The 22,070-nt window shown below is 31.5% G+C and overlaps 1 pseudogene; it reads left to right on the forward strand.

Moving 5' to 3' along the window:
• The first annotated feature begins 8,458 nt into the window (after window positions 1–8,458).
• Window positions 8,459–11,633, forward strand: LOC127715793 (toll-like receptor 4; annotated as a pseudogene).
• Window positions 11,634–22,070: the final 10,437 nt, after the last annotated feature.

The following is a 22,070-nucleotide window of genomic DNA, read 5'->3' on the forward strand; positions in this document are numbered from 1 at the left end:
CTACAGGGTTGAAAAGTAATGGGGGTCAGTGAAGGAATTAAGTGCGAATCTACAGTGTTTGTAAACAAGGCCATGTGAAGGCCCAAAAATGCCGCATGACCCTATGTTTTTATTGTTGCAAATGATAGGGCTACATTTATACTTTCATGAATGATATATGAAATTTTCTAATTTCTAAAGGTAAATCAGGTATAAATTTAATTCAAGACATAGATTAGCATTACAGTCAATGGGAGATTTTTTACTGAATTTACCCCTATTGAGTGCGCAAAAATTTTATTGACAGTCTATAGGTATGCTGGTCAATTAGTCTGGAAGATTAAGCGTCTGTGAATTTTGTCTATTACATTGAAAACCGTTTATAAATAGAGCTCTACCAATTTTTGATATTCGCCAAAACAGTCAAAGGAGTTATTGCTTTTGATTATAAGTGACAAATGTTGCCATTTTCTCATTTTTGCATTTTATCTTGAAATTTTTAATAGATAAAGAGGAAAACTAAATTGCAAAAATGATCAACAAGACAAGTTCTGCAAATAAGTCGGCAGGTCGAAATCGGCAGTCGGCCCCTTATTAGAATTATTTGCCTTTGATGACGATTTGTTTCGTTTGTTCCTTATATCTTTAGAATAGTAATAAATTAGAAAAAATAGAAACTTAAATAAGCAAATTTGATCAGCAAGACAAAATCTACAATTGAGACAATATGCCGTAAATAGTCCGACGACTATGATAAATGATATAATTGATAAACAGACACTTTAAATAAAACAAAAATGAACAGCAAGGCAGGATATACTTACAAGTTAAAGTTTGTCAATATATTGGTAGACTGTCACTCTTCTAAGGAGTAATTGCCCTTAAATTGACAATATTGGTTACCCTCTTTCGTGTTTTGAGCAAAATATGAAGATGGTATAGAGACTGAATGATCAACAAAACATAGATTTTTGTCATGAAGTTTTTTTCTCGTCTACAGTATTGGAGGGTGTCCTTTGTTGAATATGCACACAGACCAAGGTGAGCGACACTGGCTCTTTAGAACCTCTAGTTCAATTTTGAGGAAACATTTAACGATATAATTGGTTAAAATTCAACGAGAGAATTACTTTTCATAAACTCCTTTGTAATATATATAAAAATAGCGGGTCACAGATGTTATTTTCATGAGAAATTTAAAATACACAAATTGTCTTATCAAATTCAGTATAATTAAATGCACTTGATTTTAAAGGATTTTTTGTAAACTTTAAATTCACTTAATAACACTAAATTTCTTGTTAGTTTGATGTGTAAATTTGATGTTGTAGATGTATTTGTTGTATACTGAATGTAACTTCATAAATATTTTTAAACCTACATTTTTTTGCAACATGACCAGAAGGGATGCTCAGAAAAAGACAACTGATCAACCTCAAGGTAGCTTTATTTTAGTAAATGAAACTTAATTGTAGCAGATATTTTGCTAGCTATTGTATATGTATATGTACACTGCAAATTCAGAGTTCTTTAACATGCATTTATAATAGCGAACACAAATTTAGATCAAGTATTGCTTTCAGGAAATGCTGCTAAGAAATATTGCTATCAAAATTTAAAATGTGTAGTCAAAATTGAGGTGCTAGTTATTATTTGAAAGTACCAATTATGCCCTAGAATAGCAGTAACTTATTTATCTCGCTTTGATCTATATTTTTTTTAAATGTAAGATTTATTCATGTTTTGCAATGTCTTATTGAAGGGAGGTAACCCATTTCTTTTTTTTTTATTTATCAGGGTGACACAAATATAACAATATGGAAGACATAACAGGTCCTTCATTTTTTTTACAAAGCCCTAGAGAAAGCAAATCTACCTGCCAGTGCCATTAGTAAGATGAACAAACAGTAGGGTGCACTTTCACTTTGTAAATACAGCTGTTTCTCAAACCACCCCTTGGGGAGATATATAATTTTCATAGATATTTCGTTTTGTTTACATACTGGTTCCTAGATATAATCTCTAAATTTCATCCCATAGAGACATAACTTAGGAATATTTACAGTATAAAAACATATTGTTTCATTGAAAATTGAATTCTATAGTAGGCACAAAGTGAAGGCAGGGGTAGTACAGAATTTTAGTATAAGTTACAACTCTTACAAATTCGGGCATACAAATGTTGAAAATACCGGCAGAGTCCTATGTTTTGACCTTTGAATTGAATAGTAGTGCATATCAACTTTCCATTCTAGGATATAATTTTTTACGAAACACCATAGTAAAAGTGGCACAGTTTTAGCCGCAAAGGGAGTTCCTATGGGAAATGGCATTGTCTATATTTACAGAAATGCAACCAGCACCCTGCAATTTCACATACAGACAATGCTGAGGTTTGATGAGTTTAATTATGAATAATAAATAATAGAATTATTAATATTCTCCTAAACCGATATCCACGGTGATTACATCTTGTTTACTTGCAAGGGAGTAGTTGTAAATTATGTAAATTTCATATGTATTTGTTTCATTTCCTGAAGCACAACATTTTCAGCAGTCATTTCACACAAGAGTTTTATCTTTCAAAGTCGGAAAAATATAATATAAGTTCTATTTTTGAAAATATTTTGTTTGCCTCTTTATTTTTCAACCTGAATAGGTTGGAAATATTTTCACTTTTCATTAGCAAAATACTATTCATTAATCAAATATTTATATTGCGAATACTTGTTATCTGATTCTGCAATATTACTATTATTCTCCTTAACCGATAGCCACTGTGATAACATCTTGTTTACTTGTAAGGGAGATGTTGACAGATGTTAATTTTGCAAATTTCTTTAGAGTCATATGTATTTGTTTCATTTCTGGCAACACTAGCTAGCACAATAGTTTCAGCAGTCATTTCACACATGACTTTTATCTTTCAAAGTAATAAAAATTGATATAAGCTTAAGGTGAGTACTCGTTGAATTTTACTGATCAACATGTGAATTATTGAATCAGATTCTAAAGGGAGCAATGGTACAAAGTGTGATATCTGAGATCTGAGACAGTGTTCCGCGGAACCCCTTACAAAGTTTTTTTGCACATGAACTCTATCCGTTTTCGTCTTCTTGTTTCTTTTTAAATCATATGCTACTTTAATTCAGGTGAGCATTTGTCATCTCTTTGGGTAGCATTTCGTAGTTGTAAGCTTTAAAAAAAATATTGTTCATGAAACAACTCGACCAATTCACACTAAACATAACCACAATCATCCAGGTGCCGAGGCTAGGGCGACTTGTTTATAATTTTTCACCATTTGCCAACAACCACCTTTTTAATTTGAATGACTGGTTCACATATACAGGAGTCAATTTTGCCGCCGACCTGATACATAGCATCTATATATAAGTAGAATATGGAGGTAATATACATGAAATCGACAATTAGTTGGAAGTAATGCAACTAAAGAAAGATTGGTTTGTTGTTGTATAAAAGTAAATAGTTATCAAAGGTACCAGGATTATAATGTAATACGCCAGACGCGCGTTTCGTCTACATAAGACTCATCCGTGACGCTCAGATCAAAATAGTTATTAAGCCAAACAAGTACAAAGTAGAAGAGCGTTGAGGACCCAAAATTCCAAAAGGTTGTGCCAAATACGGCTAAGGTAATCTATTCCAGGGATAAAAGTAAATAAAGTAATAATAAATGATTAGCATGTTCTTCCTGTTCGAATTATGATTGATGACAAAATGGCCAATAATCAGGATCACAACCAGTGAATTGAATGTATCTGAAGGGGAAATTACCGTATGTCCCTTTTTTTGAGAACCAAAGTCAATGGGCTAAGCCGCCATCTAGATTGAGCGATATTGTTATTAGAAATGGAAATTGTTACAAATCAGAAAATTCATTTCCACTTGTTGCATTCAGACTTAAGAAAAGGATTAGAAAAGAGAGGTGAAAGATACTAGATACTCATGATCATAAGTCGAATATAAACAGACAACGCCATTGCTAAAAAAGAAAAAGAGAACAACATACAAACATAAGTACACAGAATACAACATAGAAAATCAAAGACTGAGCAAGACAAACCCCACCTAAAACTGAGGTTGATCTCAGGTGTGCCGGAAGGGTAAGCAGATCCTGCTCCACATGTGGCAACCGTCGTGACTATCTTAAAAAGATATCGTTGATCGTCTATCATTAATATAGAGGATCACCTCCTGTACTAAAAATAATTACAAGCAATTCAAATGAAATACATGAAAAAGAATCATGTGACCCGATTTAAACTCATAGTTCAGAGATAAATAACTGTTGGATCCTCTTAAAGAATGAAAGATAGAGTGCAAAGCAGCAATACACACTGTTACTAAAGCACCCACTAACAATCTGCATTTCATATTCGGACGAAAAATTCAGTCACTATATTGAAGATTTATATATATATATCCGGTAGGATACTATTGAGAACATCTTTGAACAATTTGTTGTTGTAATAGACAAAATGTGAATATTCATATTGAATATAAATATTTGGTGCATTTTCAGCCTTATTATTTTTCCCCCTATATATATATATATATATATATATATATATATTTATGTAGTAATTGTTGCACCTTTTGTTTGCGGTATACCATCTTTTCCGCAAGTTTATTGTTTTCTGTTTGGTATTAAATTAATAGTTAAGATCCATTTTGTTACATCTGGTGATCCGTTTGTTTGGCAATTGCCAATGGCAGTCAGCAGGGTTTAAGAACATCCGTTGTTCGACCTGCTAGTCAAATGCGTTTTGTCAAAATATACTTTTTCTGGTCTTTTGGAAAATGTTGTTTGTGCTGTATTTAGACCCTTCTACCAAGAAATTTGTTTTGCATGCGCATGTATAAAAAATGCGGTTTTTATCCAACGCAATCATAGGTTTGAATGTTGTTTTCAATTTAGACTTGTTTATACTTTTTCGTTTGGGCTTGTATTATATTTTCCTTCTGGTTTATATGATCCGTTCATCCTATTTCAACTCTTCAATATTCAAGAGTCTATCCTAAATTGAGGTAAATTATATGGCCTTCTAAATAGCGTTTCGTTTCCTAACATCACTGAAGAGACATTAATTGTCGAAATCCTGATATGATGTATTAATTTTTGCACCTTTTGTTTGCGGTATACCATCTTTTCCGCAAGTTTATTGTTTTCTGTTCGGTATTAAATAATGTTAAGATCCATTTTGTTACATCTGGTGATCTGTTTATTTGGCAATCGCCAATGGCAGTCTCCAGGGTTTAAGAACATCCGTTGTTCGACCTGCTAGTCAAATGCGATTTGTTAAAATATACTTTTTTGGTCTTTTGGAAAATGTTGTTTGTGCTGTAATTAGACCGCGCTACCAAGAAATTTGTTTTACATGCACACGTATAAAAATTGCGGTTTTTATCCAACGCAATCATAGGTTTGAACGTTGTTTTCAATTTAGACTTGTTTATATTTTTTCATTTGGGCTTGAATTATATTTGCCTTCGGGTTTATATTATCCGTTCATTCTATTTCGACTCTTCAAAATTCGAGAGTCTATCCTAAATTGAGGTAAATCATATGGCCTTCCAATTTAGACTTGTATATATAGATCTGTGATATCTATTCTTTTCGTAACTGAGGGCGTTTATCTGAAAAGAATATCTGTTAAAAGTGCACCCAAAGCTGTACAGTAAAACAATTGAAAAGGATGAAAATATGAAAAAGATATTTCACAGATAAAAAAGAAAGACCAATTTTGATCGGGCAATGAAGAAAAAGAAGACTGAAATTAGATAAGGATTTGTTCAATCTTATTATTTTTATATCTCTATAATTTATATAGTCTATAAGTTATAGCGTTTTATACATTTCGACGAGGTAAGAATTTTAACTTTAATTCTAATATCATATCAGACTCATATCAAACAAACTGTATCAAATTTAAGTGATGTTTTACATGTAGCAGACGTTTGAATTTAAGTAAAGTAAATAAGGATAGATGAAACTATCACTAACCACAATAGTTTAAAAAGCCCAGCTGAAGTCCGCCTCCGGATGCGGGATTTTCTTGCTGTGTTGAAGACCACTTGGTGGCCTTAGGTTTTTTAGGGGATTATTTTTTCGCAGATTGAATATCTATTTTACAACTGTTGATTGTACGGATTATTAATTTCGCCCGAAAATTTATTTTCACTTTTGGACAAAACTATGTCTTGCATTGTCCTGCATTTTGTAGCATATTCATATATATTCTGTTATAGGCAAGATTGTTTTTACCTTTTTACATTTATCAACAGGCCAGAGTAATTATATCCAAAGTCGTTTATGCACCCCTACCTATAACCGAATGTCAAATGTTATCCAATTTATAACTCCGGTTTATCTCAAAGCTGTCATTATGTAAACATCATTCACTTGAAAATGTCAACTCAAATTGAGTGGACTCTCACACGAACGGAATGAATTAATTGATGACACCAGAACTATGTGTAGAACCAATTAAATAGTATGTGCAGGAAAACACAATTATTGGAAGACAAGCATGTAAAGATAATTCAAACCAGTGTGAAGATGAGAATATATTTAATGTTAAACAGTGTTCATTTTATAAAAATCATTGTGAAAAAGGTTTACAGTTTGCTACGTTTGTTGTGAATACGGCTAAATACACTCGATATTCAATGTGTATCAATGTGTATACACAAGTATTAAAATATTGACATGATAGTTGATAGAGGTAAAAGTTACAAACAAATCAATCTTTCGAGTAAAGGCTAGTCTATGACAGGTATACACTATGAAACTTAGAGCGAGGGGATTGCCCCGAGCACCTAATTTAATAGAGTATATCATTTCATTGACTATCAAATTTAGCACACATTTATTACCACTGATGTTTCAAGGGGGCTTTCAACTGATCGGTCGGAGCTTACGTTTTAATTTGCACAAGCACAGTCTATTGGAAGATGTGCGTGACAAGGAGGATTCCTGTTTTTACTGATTTCTAATCACCTATCAGTGTCACCAAACGAATATACTAAAAACAAAAAAAATGGAAGATATGGGATAAAAAGTATAGTTTAAAGTTTATTAATTTATAAAAAAAATAAAGGACAAATCAATAAGATCGAAGTACAAATCGTAACTTATGCTCGTGCCACCATCACCCAACAGGTAAAATACATTCGGAATATGAGGAAGAAAAAAAATATTTCAAGACGTTGTAGAATAACGACGTATGCATATTTTACACCTGCCGTCGTCTTAGTTATACTTTTATATCCACAATTTCCAAAAATTGACAATTTTTACATGCTTTTAAACTCCGTTTTACAAGAAAACCAACGGCTGCATCTCACTATTTACTTTGCAAAAACACATATAAAATTTACATATTTTAACCGGATCAATGACAATAACTGGACACTTCATTGATGAGTTTATCCCAAAACACTTGTCTATATATAGACTGGTCTATGCAAAGCAAACCAGTTAAACCCCGCCCAGTAAAGTGAAATAAATCAAGTAATACAACTAGAGAATTTTGGTGACTACTTGTTTCATATGTGTTGTAAAAAAGATTTCATTGACTAAGTTTTATTTTATGTAAATTTACTAGTTTCATAACTGTCATGTTTGTTCAATTTGTGACATAACCTGATCTTGAGTTTATAAATGCTGCAAACACGAACTAAAACATAACAACAGTTTTTAAACCGACGATTTTAAATGGACACTGACTATCGAACAAATGTATGATGTCAGTTTATATATTGAAAGTTTACTTGTTAAGTTGACAAAATGAATTGAAAAAAATTAGGCATGATGAAAGCGATCAAGGTCATTAATAATGTTTTAAAAAAGGAATATCATCATCATCTTTTTATTTGACATAATTATTTCCCTCAAGTATATATTGATTGCTTTAATTTCCTACACATGGTTTCATAGAACATGAAATTTAAATTTCCTTTCTCTTCTGAAATATTCACGCAGAAACGTTTTATTCAGGAATATGGCAAACATATAGCTGTTCTGTTTACTTGTGTGTTTTGTTTTGACGACGGTCATTTGAAAACCATGAATGTCGATTAAAACCTTCTGGTACAAAATATTATACTATTGTTTCAGAAAAAGGAGAAGGTTTGGTACCATTAAAACGTTTAATCCCGCTGCAAATGTTTGCACCTGTCCTAAGTCAGGAATCTGATGTACAGTAGTTGAAGTCTTTTTATGTAGTTCATACGTGTTTCTCGTTTCTCGTTTTTATATAGATTAGACAGTTGGTTTTCCTGTTTGAATGGTTTTACACTAGTAATTTTTTGGGGCCCTTTATAGCTTGCTGTTTGGTGTGAGCCAATGCTCCGTGTTGAAGGCCGTACCTTGACCTATAATGGTTTACTTTTATAAATTGTTACTTGGATGGAGAGTTGTCTCATTGGCACTCATACCACATCTTATTATATCTATGTAGATACCGATTGTTCACAAGCAAAACTAAAGGATATACCTAACCAGCCAAGAAATTTGAGCAGTATTGACCTAAGTATATACAAAACATACCGGAACATCATTTTAAGGACTAAAATGTATTAAGCGAAGAAATCTTTTCATTTAATGAACTATATTTTCTTATTGGGGAAATTTTTAATGACTGAACAGTATGAGAAAGCTACACATGAAGAATAACAACATTACAAAAACAACAAAAAATGTGTTTTTATATCTATACAGACTATTATATGTAGATGATATGAAGAAACAAATAAGCTGAAATAATCACAACATCTGAAGAAAACCTCCCTGAAATGCCTCATTTACAGTCTCCGGACGGTCTGTGTCATCTGGGCAATGCTACGCACACACCGTGAACCGGATACGTTTAGAACTTTACCAACAATACATGAATTAGATATTTCTGCTTGTAAAGTGAATTACGTTCACAATGGTTCATGCAGCTTTATGCGTCATCTATCAATTCTAAACATTTCTGTTAACACGTGTCTAAGGTTTGATGGCTTAGAAAATGTGACAATGGATCTTCCATTCACTTCGATAAAAATTCTGAAATTTAATAAAATTCACAAAACATTTCAAACGAATACAAAACGTTTGAAGCAGCATTTTTTGCACTTACATATTTCTGCTTGTAAAGTGAATTACGTTCACAATGGTTCATTCAGCTTTATGCGTCATCTATCAATTCTAAACATTTCTTTTAACATGTGTCTAAGGTTTGATGGCTTAGAAAATGTGACAATGGATCTTCCATTCACTTCGATAAAAATTCTGAAATTTAATAAAATTCACAAAACATTTCAAACGAATACTAAACGTTTGAGGCAGCATTTTTTGCACTTACGATATACAAACTTGGAAGAAATACATGACGACAGTATTAGATTTCATCTCATAGAAAGTGGAGCTGTACAACAACTTCCATCTTCCATTTGAAAACTGTTTATGTCAGACAATGATGTTTCGTAAAGACAATATGTTTCCGAATGTATATGTATGCAGAATATTCGTTCTTATTCAGTTTGCGAAGTAACAATGAACAAGAAGAAAAATGCAAGCGTACTGATAACTCATGTTGTAATCAGGTTTGTGAACAATTGCAGGTACCTGATGAAACAATATCCGGATTTGACACTACTTTGAAATTTTTGCCAATTCCTCGAAAACGGAAAACAATTCTTTACAAATACTGTTCCCCCCGCTATAAAATACCACTAAAAACAGTTTTTGAGAATATATTTAACATATGTAGATTTAAGTCATAATATCTTAATTCGTGCATAGGTCCACTTCTTACGTGTAATCGTTTGCATTTTTTATATAACATATGCTCGAATGTGTCAAATGTGTTTTTTAAGCTTAATAGAGTTACTGGTACAAAGTAATCTACTTGGCTTTGTTCTTCCTAGTGTCACTGAAGGGGAAATAATGCATCATATGCCAGCCCTTCAAATCGTTAATTTGGTTGAAAACAGGAGTCCAAGTTAACCGTATACATTTTTTTAAGTCTCAGGCGAATTTGATAGACATAAAATTATGAAGAAATATGATGGATGATATTACCTTCCAAATGAACTACATGAAACAGTTGTCACATTTAAACCTTTCTAATAACAGAATTTCTAGTTTAGATGAAAATGCTTGCGGTCGTTTAGAAAAAGTGTACAAAGTGAAGAACAAATTTTCCATTGATATAAGTGGGAATTCGATAAAATGTAGTTGTGATACCATAGAATTAATACAAAAATCAAGATTAACAATAAACACAAAACCTACTGTCTGATGTCTAATGAGGGCCGTGTACCATTATTGAAATCAGATAGAGATTATGAAGAGTTTCAGAAAACATGTTCGTCGTATTCGTCATTGATTATTGGTATAGTAGATCATTAGTCTTTTTTTTGTAATTAATTTTTTTTAATTTGGAACATAGCTTATTGCTATAAGTGGTGTTTGTGATATATGTATTACATGGTTTAAGTATCAAGTGCAAAATAAAGGAAAATCCGACAATGACAGCCAATATGAGTACGATGCTTTTATATTCTTCGACAATAATGATAAATTTTTCGTTCATGACAAACTTTTAATTATTTTGAAAATACTTTGAACGACAAAATTATTTTACTCGCGTAGTGGTATTAACCATATGTGGATTCTTAAAAATCAAAGGAACTTCTGGATAATTTTAAATTTTGGTCTTTTTCTGAAATTAGTTCTAACAAAAACTTCTGATTTTTCAACCCTGTATACCACCATTCCCCATGTGAAATTATATTTTTAAAAATACTTTGAACGACAAAATTATTTTATATTTCTTTTGTGTGACGTTTACATTTTCTGGCGTCAAACACGCAACTCTACACTAAGAGTAGAATGCAGTCACAGGATTTTAATATTTCAATCCTTTATGGGTTGATTTATATACATATATAAGTAAGCAATGAATGTGGTTGTTAAATTTGATAGATGATTTTTGTGCTTCTATGTTAAATGTTTGTTTGTTTTGAGATTGTGACACAGTGATGACTGCTGTACCCATATTTTGACCATGTTACCTATTATGTCTGTTTTGTTCACGCATCGTTGTTCAATCCACCATTTTCTACATTTGAAAATGCCTGTACCAAGTCAGGAATATGACGGTTGTTGTCCATTCATTTGATGTGTTTTATCATTTGATTTTGCCATTTGATTAGGGACTTTCCGTTTTGAATTTTCCTCCGAGTTCAGTATTTTTGTGATTTTACTTTTTACATTGTGTAGAAAGCGACGCTGGATTGAAGCTGTGTATCCATATAAGAGATTTTCTACCTGGAAATGACATTGCGGCAAACATTACATTAGCAATTCACAACAGCCGATATGTGGTCATTATGATGTCCCATAATTATTTGGCTTCGTACTGGTGTATGTTTGAATACAACATGACAAAAGTGGATATCATTTATTCTGGAAATAAGGAAAACATATTATTTCTAGTATTTATAGAGCAAATGGCACCAAAAGATTTACCAATGATGGTTTAGAGTTGGTTCAATCGCACTCTTACATTGAATATCCAAATGATGTATTTGGTGATACAGTATTTTGGATTAAACTTAGGGAAGTTTTATCGCAGTAACCATTTTTAAAGTTATTGGTTTTATGATATGGTGAATCTGCCATTTTCGTGACGTAGATTCATGCAGCAGGATACCAAACTGGTCGAAGTACAAAATTTAGATTCTTCTTCTGCTACGATAAATTTCCAGTGTTTTTATGATTAATCGATTTAGAACAAGTTAAGTTAATGAGAATGTTGACTGGTAAAGTTTCAAAACATTAATTCATATATGTATTTTGCATTTTCATGTTTTCCTATTGACTTAGATGAATTAGGTAGAAATCCGAGTGAAAAAGTGCGTTTTTACCATTGCCATTTTCGTTTGTTTTATACTACTCGTTAAGATTTAATCGTATGAAATAAAATTAAGAACAAAGCCCATTGAATTTGTAGACTGGTCGTATAATATTTCAAAGAAACAACTGTTTATTCAAACAAATCGAAGTATTTCTCAAGCGAACCATCAAAAGATTCTGATTTTGGTCAAAATAATGTTTCTATTCATTTAAACTCGATAATAATGGTCTTAAGTTAGCGTTTGATCCATTTGTTGCATTATAAACGTAAAAAAGGATTAAATAAAAAAAAAAAGGATACAAATGGTATCCAACAAGCACTTCTCTTTTAAGTCTCACCACTCCTGCCTATCAACTTCAAAAAGAGAAATCACCTCACCTTATGATACTGAGGTAGTCAAAATCAATTGTAAAACGTCTTTTCTGTATTTGATCAATATAGTTTCATGTCCGCTGTACATGTTGTAATTATTTTGTATAAGGAAAATTAGTTAAATCACAAAAAACATTGACCTTGTGGCAATTGCTTTTGAAGCCATCTTGTGCTTCCATTCTTTCTTCCCATGTTTAACTATTAAATAAAATACTACATATATTCATGGTTTAAGGTATACTTTCACATTTATATCAATGTCATGCTTTTATCCATATAAGCTTTGTAGCAATGTACAGTTACATCATATATAGGATACTCATTCATTTTGCAGATTCTAATGGAATTTAAAACAACTAAATGTATGGATTCTGGATGCCTATTTGAAGAAAATATACCATTTAAACCAGAATTCCTTACTCTAATTTGATTATTCTACACACGATTTCCATTCAACAGAAGAACACACACGCATACGAATAGGGGGTCGTCCCTTTTTAAATTTTTAGCATTGTTGCGCAAAGCAGCCAAAGAATTAGTCTCGAAGCAAAAAATGCACCCGGTTTAAGTATAGGGTCTCATGGTACCGCTCTATTCTGCAATAAAAACCTCTTTATCATTTAGACGTATCATTCTCCAAATATGCATTGGTTAAATTTTATCTACCTTTGAAATTTGCGAAACATTCGTTTGTTTTTGGTGTAAAGTCGGGTTGCAGACCCTTAAATCAATATCTGTCTTCAGTGACATTATATATTTTCTTTAACCCTTTCACCCTTTGATTTTAAAGACATAATGTGAAAACATACTTTATATCTAAACATGTCTTTGTAATATATTTTTATATATCAGATTTGGCGCTATTCTTTGAAACAATGTCGATGTGTTTTTTTTAAATAAAGAAACAAAAGAGAGTTGAAGATATCAAAGAGAGATTTCAAAAGGAGACAAATCATCAATATAAAAAAAACAATTCGCTTTCAATGTCGTAAAAATAAAATTTATTTATTTGCTGTCGATAGTAAGCAATATGATTTTAAGAAATAACTCAGAAAGTCTTGCTTTTCGTCCTGTGTTTAAACTCGTACATTTTTAAATGTTTCGATAAAGTACGTAAATAACATAGTAGTTTATTTTATATTAATACCATTTTTTTTTGGTATCCTGAATAGATGTATGTACGTGATTATTTCTAAATAATGATTTCAATAGTATAAATGCTAAGGAGAAATAACAGGCATGATCACTGTATCCATTATCGAATATTTGATGTTCACAAAAGTTGTAGAATACTAACTTGATCTTGTTTAGATGCTTTGTTGATAGATTAGACTCAAGAATAAACGTATGCTTATCGAAACAATATGATATTTGTAATATTGTTTTGTATGACACTCGATTCACTGCATATAACCTTGTTTGTATTCATCCTGCAATCGACCTGTTTAGTACAAAATAAAAGTGGACACAGATCAGTGTAGATAGTAATTAAATTAATTGCTAAATTTGTTTTAGTATGTTTGACATTGTTATCATCACAGAGTTCATGTATTGTTTGTGACTCTTCAAGATATTGTTTTGAGCTATTTCTTTTTCTTTCACATAGGGTTCTATGTTAAACTGTGTTCAACTGTGACGGTCATCTTGCCTTTTGTTTTTGTTTCTTGAAAAAGTTTCAATCATTGTTCAAACTAGTTTTACCATGCAGCATGTAACTGTTCCAACTCGGAAACAGTGTCAGTGTTTGCCTTCTTTCATTTCTTTGTGTTGTTGGTTGCATAAAGTGTATCTTTCGTGGAATTTGAGTAATGATTACAGATTACTCACGCCACTTTTTGGAGTCCTCGTCGGGATTATGTCCATTTAATTCAAAAAGAAATTCATCGGTTGGGAAGTAAAATTACTTGTAAAAAATGTTAAATTGCAGGACCAACAAAATATTCGTACATGCTAGTAAATATTATTTTTTTTGTATGATCTTCAAAACCACGAAGATAAACGATGCTCGTCAAACTTTTCTATTGTTTCATAGCGAATAAAGATACATTTGATGATTATACACAAAGACGTAATTACAAATATTGTACTGTGCAAATAAACATAAACACATCTTCGTGTCTAAGATATACATGTTTGTATGTATTTACCCAGCTTTTAGAAATAACGAGTTACGAAGTTTCATAGTTGAGAAATCTTATTTTCAGAAAATATAAAAAGGTTCCACGAATGAGATTTAAAAAAACAGAAGAGGACATAAGAGAATATTGTTCACTCAGTCATCCATCAATCGGAAACTGTTAAAAAGCTTTTATATCTAACAAATATTTGCAAAACGTGTGCAGTTAAAATTGTATTTACACAAATATAAAAAAATAATGATGCATAATTTATATGTTACCACTAGATTTTAACAAGGGTTAAGTTGATAGAAAATGATGAGGCACGCCTCCTCCAAATAATAAATTTGAAATTTAGAATATCATAAATCTATATAATCAAAAAACTCCGCAATGCCTGTTAGATATAAGTATGGATACTTTATATTGTCTTATACATTGGCCTAAAGTCTGCACCATTAACGATCGAACATGTCAAATGTAATATAAGTTGCAAGTATAGTAGGTTCTCTTGACACAAAAAACATTTAAAGCTTAACTGGCTGCAGGGTTTGTTTGGCTGTGAGCAATGTTTTAATACACGTTTATCGCCCTTTGGTTGTATGCAAACTCGGAAAATTTTGCAAGAAGTTACAAGAAGTTGGGTCAAAAGATATTTTAGCTCTGACCATATCGATATGTAAGAGAACAAAAATAACTACTAAATCATGATAATGAAAAGAACAGAAAAAGTGTAAAAGGAGAAGAGAGATGAACCTAAAGAAAAAGAGCATGAAGATCCTGGTATCTACGATGAGTTTTATATTATAGTGCAGAATTGGAACCTTTAATAGAAGTCAGTGATTCAGTACTAGCACGATGTATTATATGATGTACATTTATAATTTTTTAAGAAACTGAGGTTCTATCTTCCTCAAGCAAAGATCACCTTAGATTAATTAAGCTAATCCTTTTTGCCCCTTTGGTCATAAAGCTCCTATCAAAATACTCTTGGCTTCAATTTTTTGAGTTTGGGCGTTCCTCATGATGGTTAACCCAGGAAAGCGTTCCGATTGCTCCAAATTTATAAAATGCCATTTTAGTGTTTTGATGAGGTGTATAAAGGCAATTATTTTTCAATTATAGTTTTGATCAAAACTATCCAGCAAGATCAACAATAAAATTTCATGTCAAATTTATTTCAGCAATTATTAAACCAGTTTGATATAAACTAATTTAAGTAAAGAGATTATTCCAGAATCTCAAGATACCATTAGAGGCTCTCATTAAACTATAACAAGATTGACTAAAACTATTGTGTTTAGACTGTCATAAGAGCAAAAAGACAGGGACAATTAATTCGTATACGTTTTGTTGCAGTTGGGAAGGGTGTCTAAGTTTGACTTTAAACCTTTATAATAAAATATATAAATCACATTGACTTTGTTTGGCTTAAAACTATAAGGAATATTTTAATTGTAAAAGAAAACTTTAATAAAACCAAATAAAATGAAAAAAACAAATACACAAATTCCAACTTTTAAGCGTGGCGATAAAGTATCAAGTACATATTTTTTTTCTATTCCAGGACACCTATCACAGGCCAGAGATTTGGACCCGTATCCAATAAAATGTATTGTTAATGATTTTGTTTTATTATTTATACTACATGAAAATAACAGGAAGCTTTTCTGGATTTACTTTCATCAGGAACGCTCAAACCATTGAAAGCCAGGGATATAAAAATACATAGACAAAGAGTGATATGACCAAAAGGGATCTAAACAGAAATAGCCAAATTAATCTATGGTCAACTTTGCCTGATATAGTTTTCGTACTTTGTTTCTTAACAATCCATAAAGTACTACACAAACAACTAAATTATTGAGCGAAGGTACAAATCTACATTAAAACAGACATATTTAGAATATCCAAAAGGACATGCTTCCCCCTGTCAACGCACCGGTCAGTCTCGTTCCTTTTGAAAATCAGACAATTCTCAACTTTGTTATCTTTCTTGATTAATATGTTCTGTATCGATTAATGAGATTTCAACATCGGTAAACAACTGTTGCTTCTAATTATTCTTATCACTTTGAAGATTATCAAGTATCAAACTAATGACTTTGACCTTTTCTTTTTCAGTTCAATTAGTAAGTTCGTTGTGCATTTATTACTTGAAAGAAAGTGTAACTTCTATCATATATAGTTGACATACACATACGCGTAATCCATGTTATCAAACATTAATATACGATTTTTATTAAATTTATGAAAGTAAATAACACTTTAAAAATGTCGTGCGTCCCAAGTGCTTTCTGGATTAACCTCCATCAGGAACGCTCAAACCGAAACATCTGAAGGCCAAAGATGAGAAAATACGTAGAAACATTAGCAGCTATTTGACTAAGTAATAAAAACTAAATAATAACACATTCTTAATTATTAGTATTAGTTTGTCGTAAACTCGTAATATATTTAGTTGATAAATTCCTAGAATATTTTTATTTTATTTATGTTTTGCACAAAATCATGCTTTTCCTGGTCTGCTTATGATTTTTACATACATAAGTGACATTTTATTGATTGATGATATGATTTATTTATTAGTTACCATTGGGCTTGAAATAACTTTTCGTAACTATGAGTACTTAAAGATCGATACTTTTTGTCAAAAAGATGAAAAACGGTACCTCAAAGTGTTTATAATGTTGCATCGTCCTTAAAATACCTGGACGTAACTAACCTTACTACAACGAAGTGACAGTTTTAATATGCATCAAATGAAAAGATCTGGAAAGTCATACGAATGTATGAATCGATATGCTGATACCAACTATACGAAAAGCTGCAACAGTTTTATATCATCATCCGATTATCACCTGGATAGCTGCACTCCTGATGAAGCTAGTTTGTCTAGCGAAATATTGCGATTATTTATCATGTGCACTCTCCCACTCTCTCTCTCTCTCTCTCTCTGTGTGTGTGTGTGTGTGTGTGTGTGTGGGTATACGTACCCATAAAAGTTGATTTACAATATATTACTTGTCAAGGGATGATGATAGTTATTGGAAACATGGAACTACTTGTTATCAACTGAAATGCAATCATGTTGTCAACACTTTAACGTGGATTGCTGTACTTCATAGAAGATACTTTATAGCTACATCATAAACACGAAAAGAAAAACTTATCATGTGCAATGACCAGAACAAGTATTGCTTCAAACTGTCAATTAGGAAATTAGTAATTGTTTTACCCTTCCTTCAAACGTAACAACAAAACATAAAATCAAAACAAATCAAAACAATTAAAAACAAAACAAAACAAAAGAAGTAGACGCAGTAATTAAACAAACAACTAATTTATTTCTATAATATTTACGTTAATTATGTCCTGTAAAATACAAATATAAGCTGTTGAAGACATTTATCTTCAAACATAAAAGATAAAAAACTGATTAAAGTAGATCGGGTGTCCTTTTCTGAGTATTCCGTCTGGCCATTTTGAAAACATACTTTTTTTGCTTAAAAATATTTTTACCAAGAATCATTCAATATATACAACAGAAACCCTTAACTTGAAATTTAAAGATTTAACTATCAAAAAGTTAAGTGTCGTTAAAAGTATTTGAAATTATCAGAAAAAAAATTCCTTCTGAAATCTAGGGCAGATAATTATATTGTATTTTATCGGATAATTTGTGTTTTCAGAATTTGTTCAAGAAAATTAGCTAGGCCTGTGAACATTTTTCTTTGGCATTTCGGAAATATTTATTAAAAGCAATTATCTCATTGAACCGATTTTATCGTTGATTGTTACATCAATCAGGAATAATCAAGTTCCCCTCCTTATAACCCAAGTAAAATAAATGGGATTTCGTCAATTTCCAAGCATTTTAACGGAAAAAAAGGTCCGTGACCCCTAGTTTTTATGTTGAAATTTGAAAGTTCATTGACCAAGAAGTCTACACAGACGTTTAAGAAAAAACTATGATCGAACATTTAGACACCCAAGCTACCTTAAATGTTTAAAAAGAAGGGCACAACATTAAGTGCTAGCGAAATTCGTTATGTTAAAATGACTTCTTTAAAATTTGGATTATCCATGGGTTTTTTCTATGGGGAAAAATAAAAAAAACAATTACTCCAATCAATCAGATAATTGTGAGAGAAATATAAATATAAATGATTAGTACAACATTTCATGATTGAGCGGATGATGATTTGATTGACACAATGCTCTGACTACTGTTAACGTGACGTCATGGTTCAGAAAATGATCAAAGATAACATTCTGTTCATTTAAACTTAGTTGTTAAACGGTAGGCGATCATTATTACAACATATATGAGGTGTTATAAATATACAGTGGGGGTAAGTACAGTTAAGAATTGTGAATTGTGAATTTTATTTTTTAATACTTCACATTGGAAATAGTAGATATTGAATACTGTCAAGACAAAAGAGGTGTCAGTTTGGCCTAGAATGCTAAGTATTACAAAATAATGTGATTTTATTGTAAAATAATTAATAAGTATGTACAAAGTGAGATCTTTGAAACAACATATGCATATAAACGTTGAGCACAACATCAATAATACTGTGAAACTGTTTACTCGCGTAGTGGTATTAACCATATGTGGATTCTAAAAAACTCTAAGCAACTTCTGAATAATTTTAAATCTCGATCTTTCTCTGAAATTAGTTCTATCAAAACTTTAAATTTTTCAATTATAGATATAATAAGATGTGGTATGAGTGCTAATGAGACAACTCTCGATCCAAGTCACAATTTGTAAAAGTAAACCATTATAGGTCAAAGTACGGTCTTCAACACGGAGCCTTGGCTCACACCGAACAGCAAGCTATAAAGGGCCCCAAAAATTACTAGTGTAAAACCATTCAAACAGGAAAACCAACGATCTAATCTATATAAAAAAAACGAGAAACGAGAAACATTTATGAACCACATCAACAATCGACAACCAATGAACATCGGGCCCTGACTTGGGACAGGTGCAAACAAATGCAGCGGATTTAAACGTTTTAATAGGTACCAACCTTCACCCTTACCTGAAACAATAGTGTAATATCACAACATAGAAAGACACACTATAAAATATCAATTGAAATGGCTTAACTCAATCAAAAAACATATTAGCACAAACAAGTGAACAAACACTGAACGAATAAAGTTGATCTATGACACTATGTTAATACAAAATCAATAAAATAAGGGGTGAGATGTTAAATAATATCAGAACGACAGCCATAATTACCTAGGACAAAATGCAGCCAAATAAAATAACCATGTACACAGGTAAATGAAAATAATTTTGTTGTAAGGCATACAGTAATGGAATACGGAAAATATGTTTTACAAAATAAATAGTTTTGGTGTTCATAGTACGAGAACAGAAGTGAAAATTTATAGTCAAACCTGTATACCACCATTACCCATGTAAAATTGAAAAATCGTGTAAAAGAATATCTTTTCAACATAAAAATGGTAGCATACGCTATAAATTTATTACTTTGGGATACCATACGGCATATTTTGTTAATAGTGAACAAAAAGGTAAAACATGATACAAAGAGGAACAAGTGATCAGTATGCTGGAGTTTCTTATTGACAACATATTTATTGTATTTGGCATTCCTTTGGGAACGAACTGTGTGCCTTTTCTTTCCGACCTCTTCTTATTTTCATATGAGTCGGAGTTCCTTCAGACACTTGTCAAAAACGATAAGATCAAAGAAGCCAGATCATTTAATTTCACATCAGATATATTGATGACGTTCTTTCCATTAACAATTCACACTTTTCTGATTGGGTTCCATTAATATATCCTCCAGAACTAACAATTCAAGAAACAATAGATACGGCTTCCTCTTCCTCATTTTTAGACTTATACCTCGAATTTGACACAAGCGGTCATCTCAGTACCAGAATCTATGACAAACGAGACGATTTTAATTTTGAGATTTTCAATTTCCCCCACCTAAGTAGCAATATACCAACTTCACCTGCATATTGGATATACATTTCCCAACTCATTCGGCATTCAAGAGCTTGCAGCTGCTACTCAGAATTTGTAAAACGTCACCAGTGTCTGAGCAGAAAGTTGATAAACCAGGGTTATGTTAAAGAACGTCTCGTCCTTTTTCTAAAAAACTTCACAAATAATACACGATGGTCTTGAAGTATAGATTCTAGGTAATGACGTTGTTTATCATCTTAATTACGTGTTTTAGTGTTCTTTCATTTGTCCTTGTAAATTATTACTTTTACTGTTTATTCTATTTTTGGTAATATCCATTTGACGTGGCTCGGTACTTATACATCATGTCATAGTTTTATTGTGCTATGGTAAATTTTGTATTCTTGTCTTTCGTTTTTGCTTATGTGCTTTTTTCTTTGTTGACATATTTGTTTGGTTTTATAGTGATTAACATTATAACACAATGTTGACTGCTGTACCCCTATTTTTGACATTTTTACCTATTATATATGTTTGTTATGTTCACACATTGTTGTCAATATAATGAAATTTTAGTGACTGTCATACTAGTGAGAGGTTTAGCTAGCTATACAACCAGGTTTAATCCACCATTTCCTACATAAGAAAATGCCTGTACCAAGTCAGGTTTATCACAGTTGTTATCCATTCGTTTGATGTGTTTGAGCTTTTGATTTTGCCATTTGATTAGAGACTTTCTGTTTTGAATTTTCCTCGGAGTTCGGTATTTTGTTATTTTTCTTTTTTCAATTGTTTTATTAAAATTGACGATACTTACACAGACAAAACCTCAAAAATTTAACATTTTTTTCATATAGACAAACATTTTTGCTCTTCATTAGCTGGTCGAAAAACTATCTGAATGTTGAACGAAATCTATGAATGTCACATGCAATCTTGTAAATAAACTTGAAGGTTTAAAAGAGGCTGATAAATTGTAATGAAACCTTTCTACTGAAGAAGACATTTTTTGCCTTGTATATGTGTTTTCCTCTTCGATTTTTATAGTAAGCTTGCTTTCTTATTGACCTAACATCTCTTTTTTTTTTATTAATATGTACATAAAATGTGTGGACAACTATTGAAATGTATTTCAAATACGGAAATGAACATAAACCAAAGAGGAAAATGTCGAAAATATTGATTTGCTTGATAATACATAAACAAATAATTCCTTGTGCATACTAAGTTTTATTATATTAGTTCAAATAACATAGTTTCGCGAATGAAATTGATTGGTTTTTAAAAGATCTCTAATTCCGAAAGTCAAATGAAATTTTTGGTAAAGTAACAAGGTTCTATGTGGCTCTCTTATTTCATCTATTGCGTTTTTATAGAATTTTGTTTCAACAAAAACTTAAAATCATCAATTAGCGTTTGGTTCAGTTACATAATTCTTATATTTTGTAGAAATACTTTACATAAACTGGAGGAGGTAATATGTATCGCACTCATATCATTGCCGAGCATTACATCAACTAACAACATGTTTTGTCGCCAAGGACCGGTTAAATGAAGGCATTTATTAAGTAACAAATCGGGTCATAACCTGATAAAAAACTGTTACCTAAAATCTTAGGAAAAAGTCATATATGTGTTTAAGCTTCGAATGTGTAATATCCAATATCAATATTTCAAAGGCCAAATGTTCGAATCAATTCATGATAT

Source organism: Mytilus californianus, unplaced genomic scaffold (genome assembly GCF_021869535.1).
Source record: "Mytilus californianus isolate M0D057914Y unplaced genomic scaffold, xbMytCali1.0.p SCAF_9, whole genome shotgun sequence".
In the NCBI taxonomy this organism is placed as follows: Eukaryota; Metazoa; Mollusca; class Bivalvia; order Mytilida; family Mytilidae; genus Mytilus; species Mytilus californianus.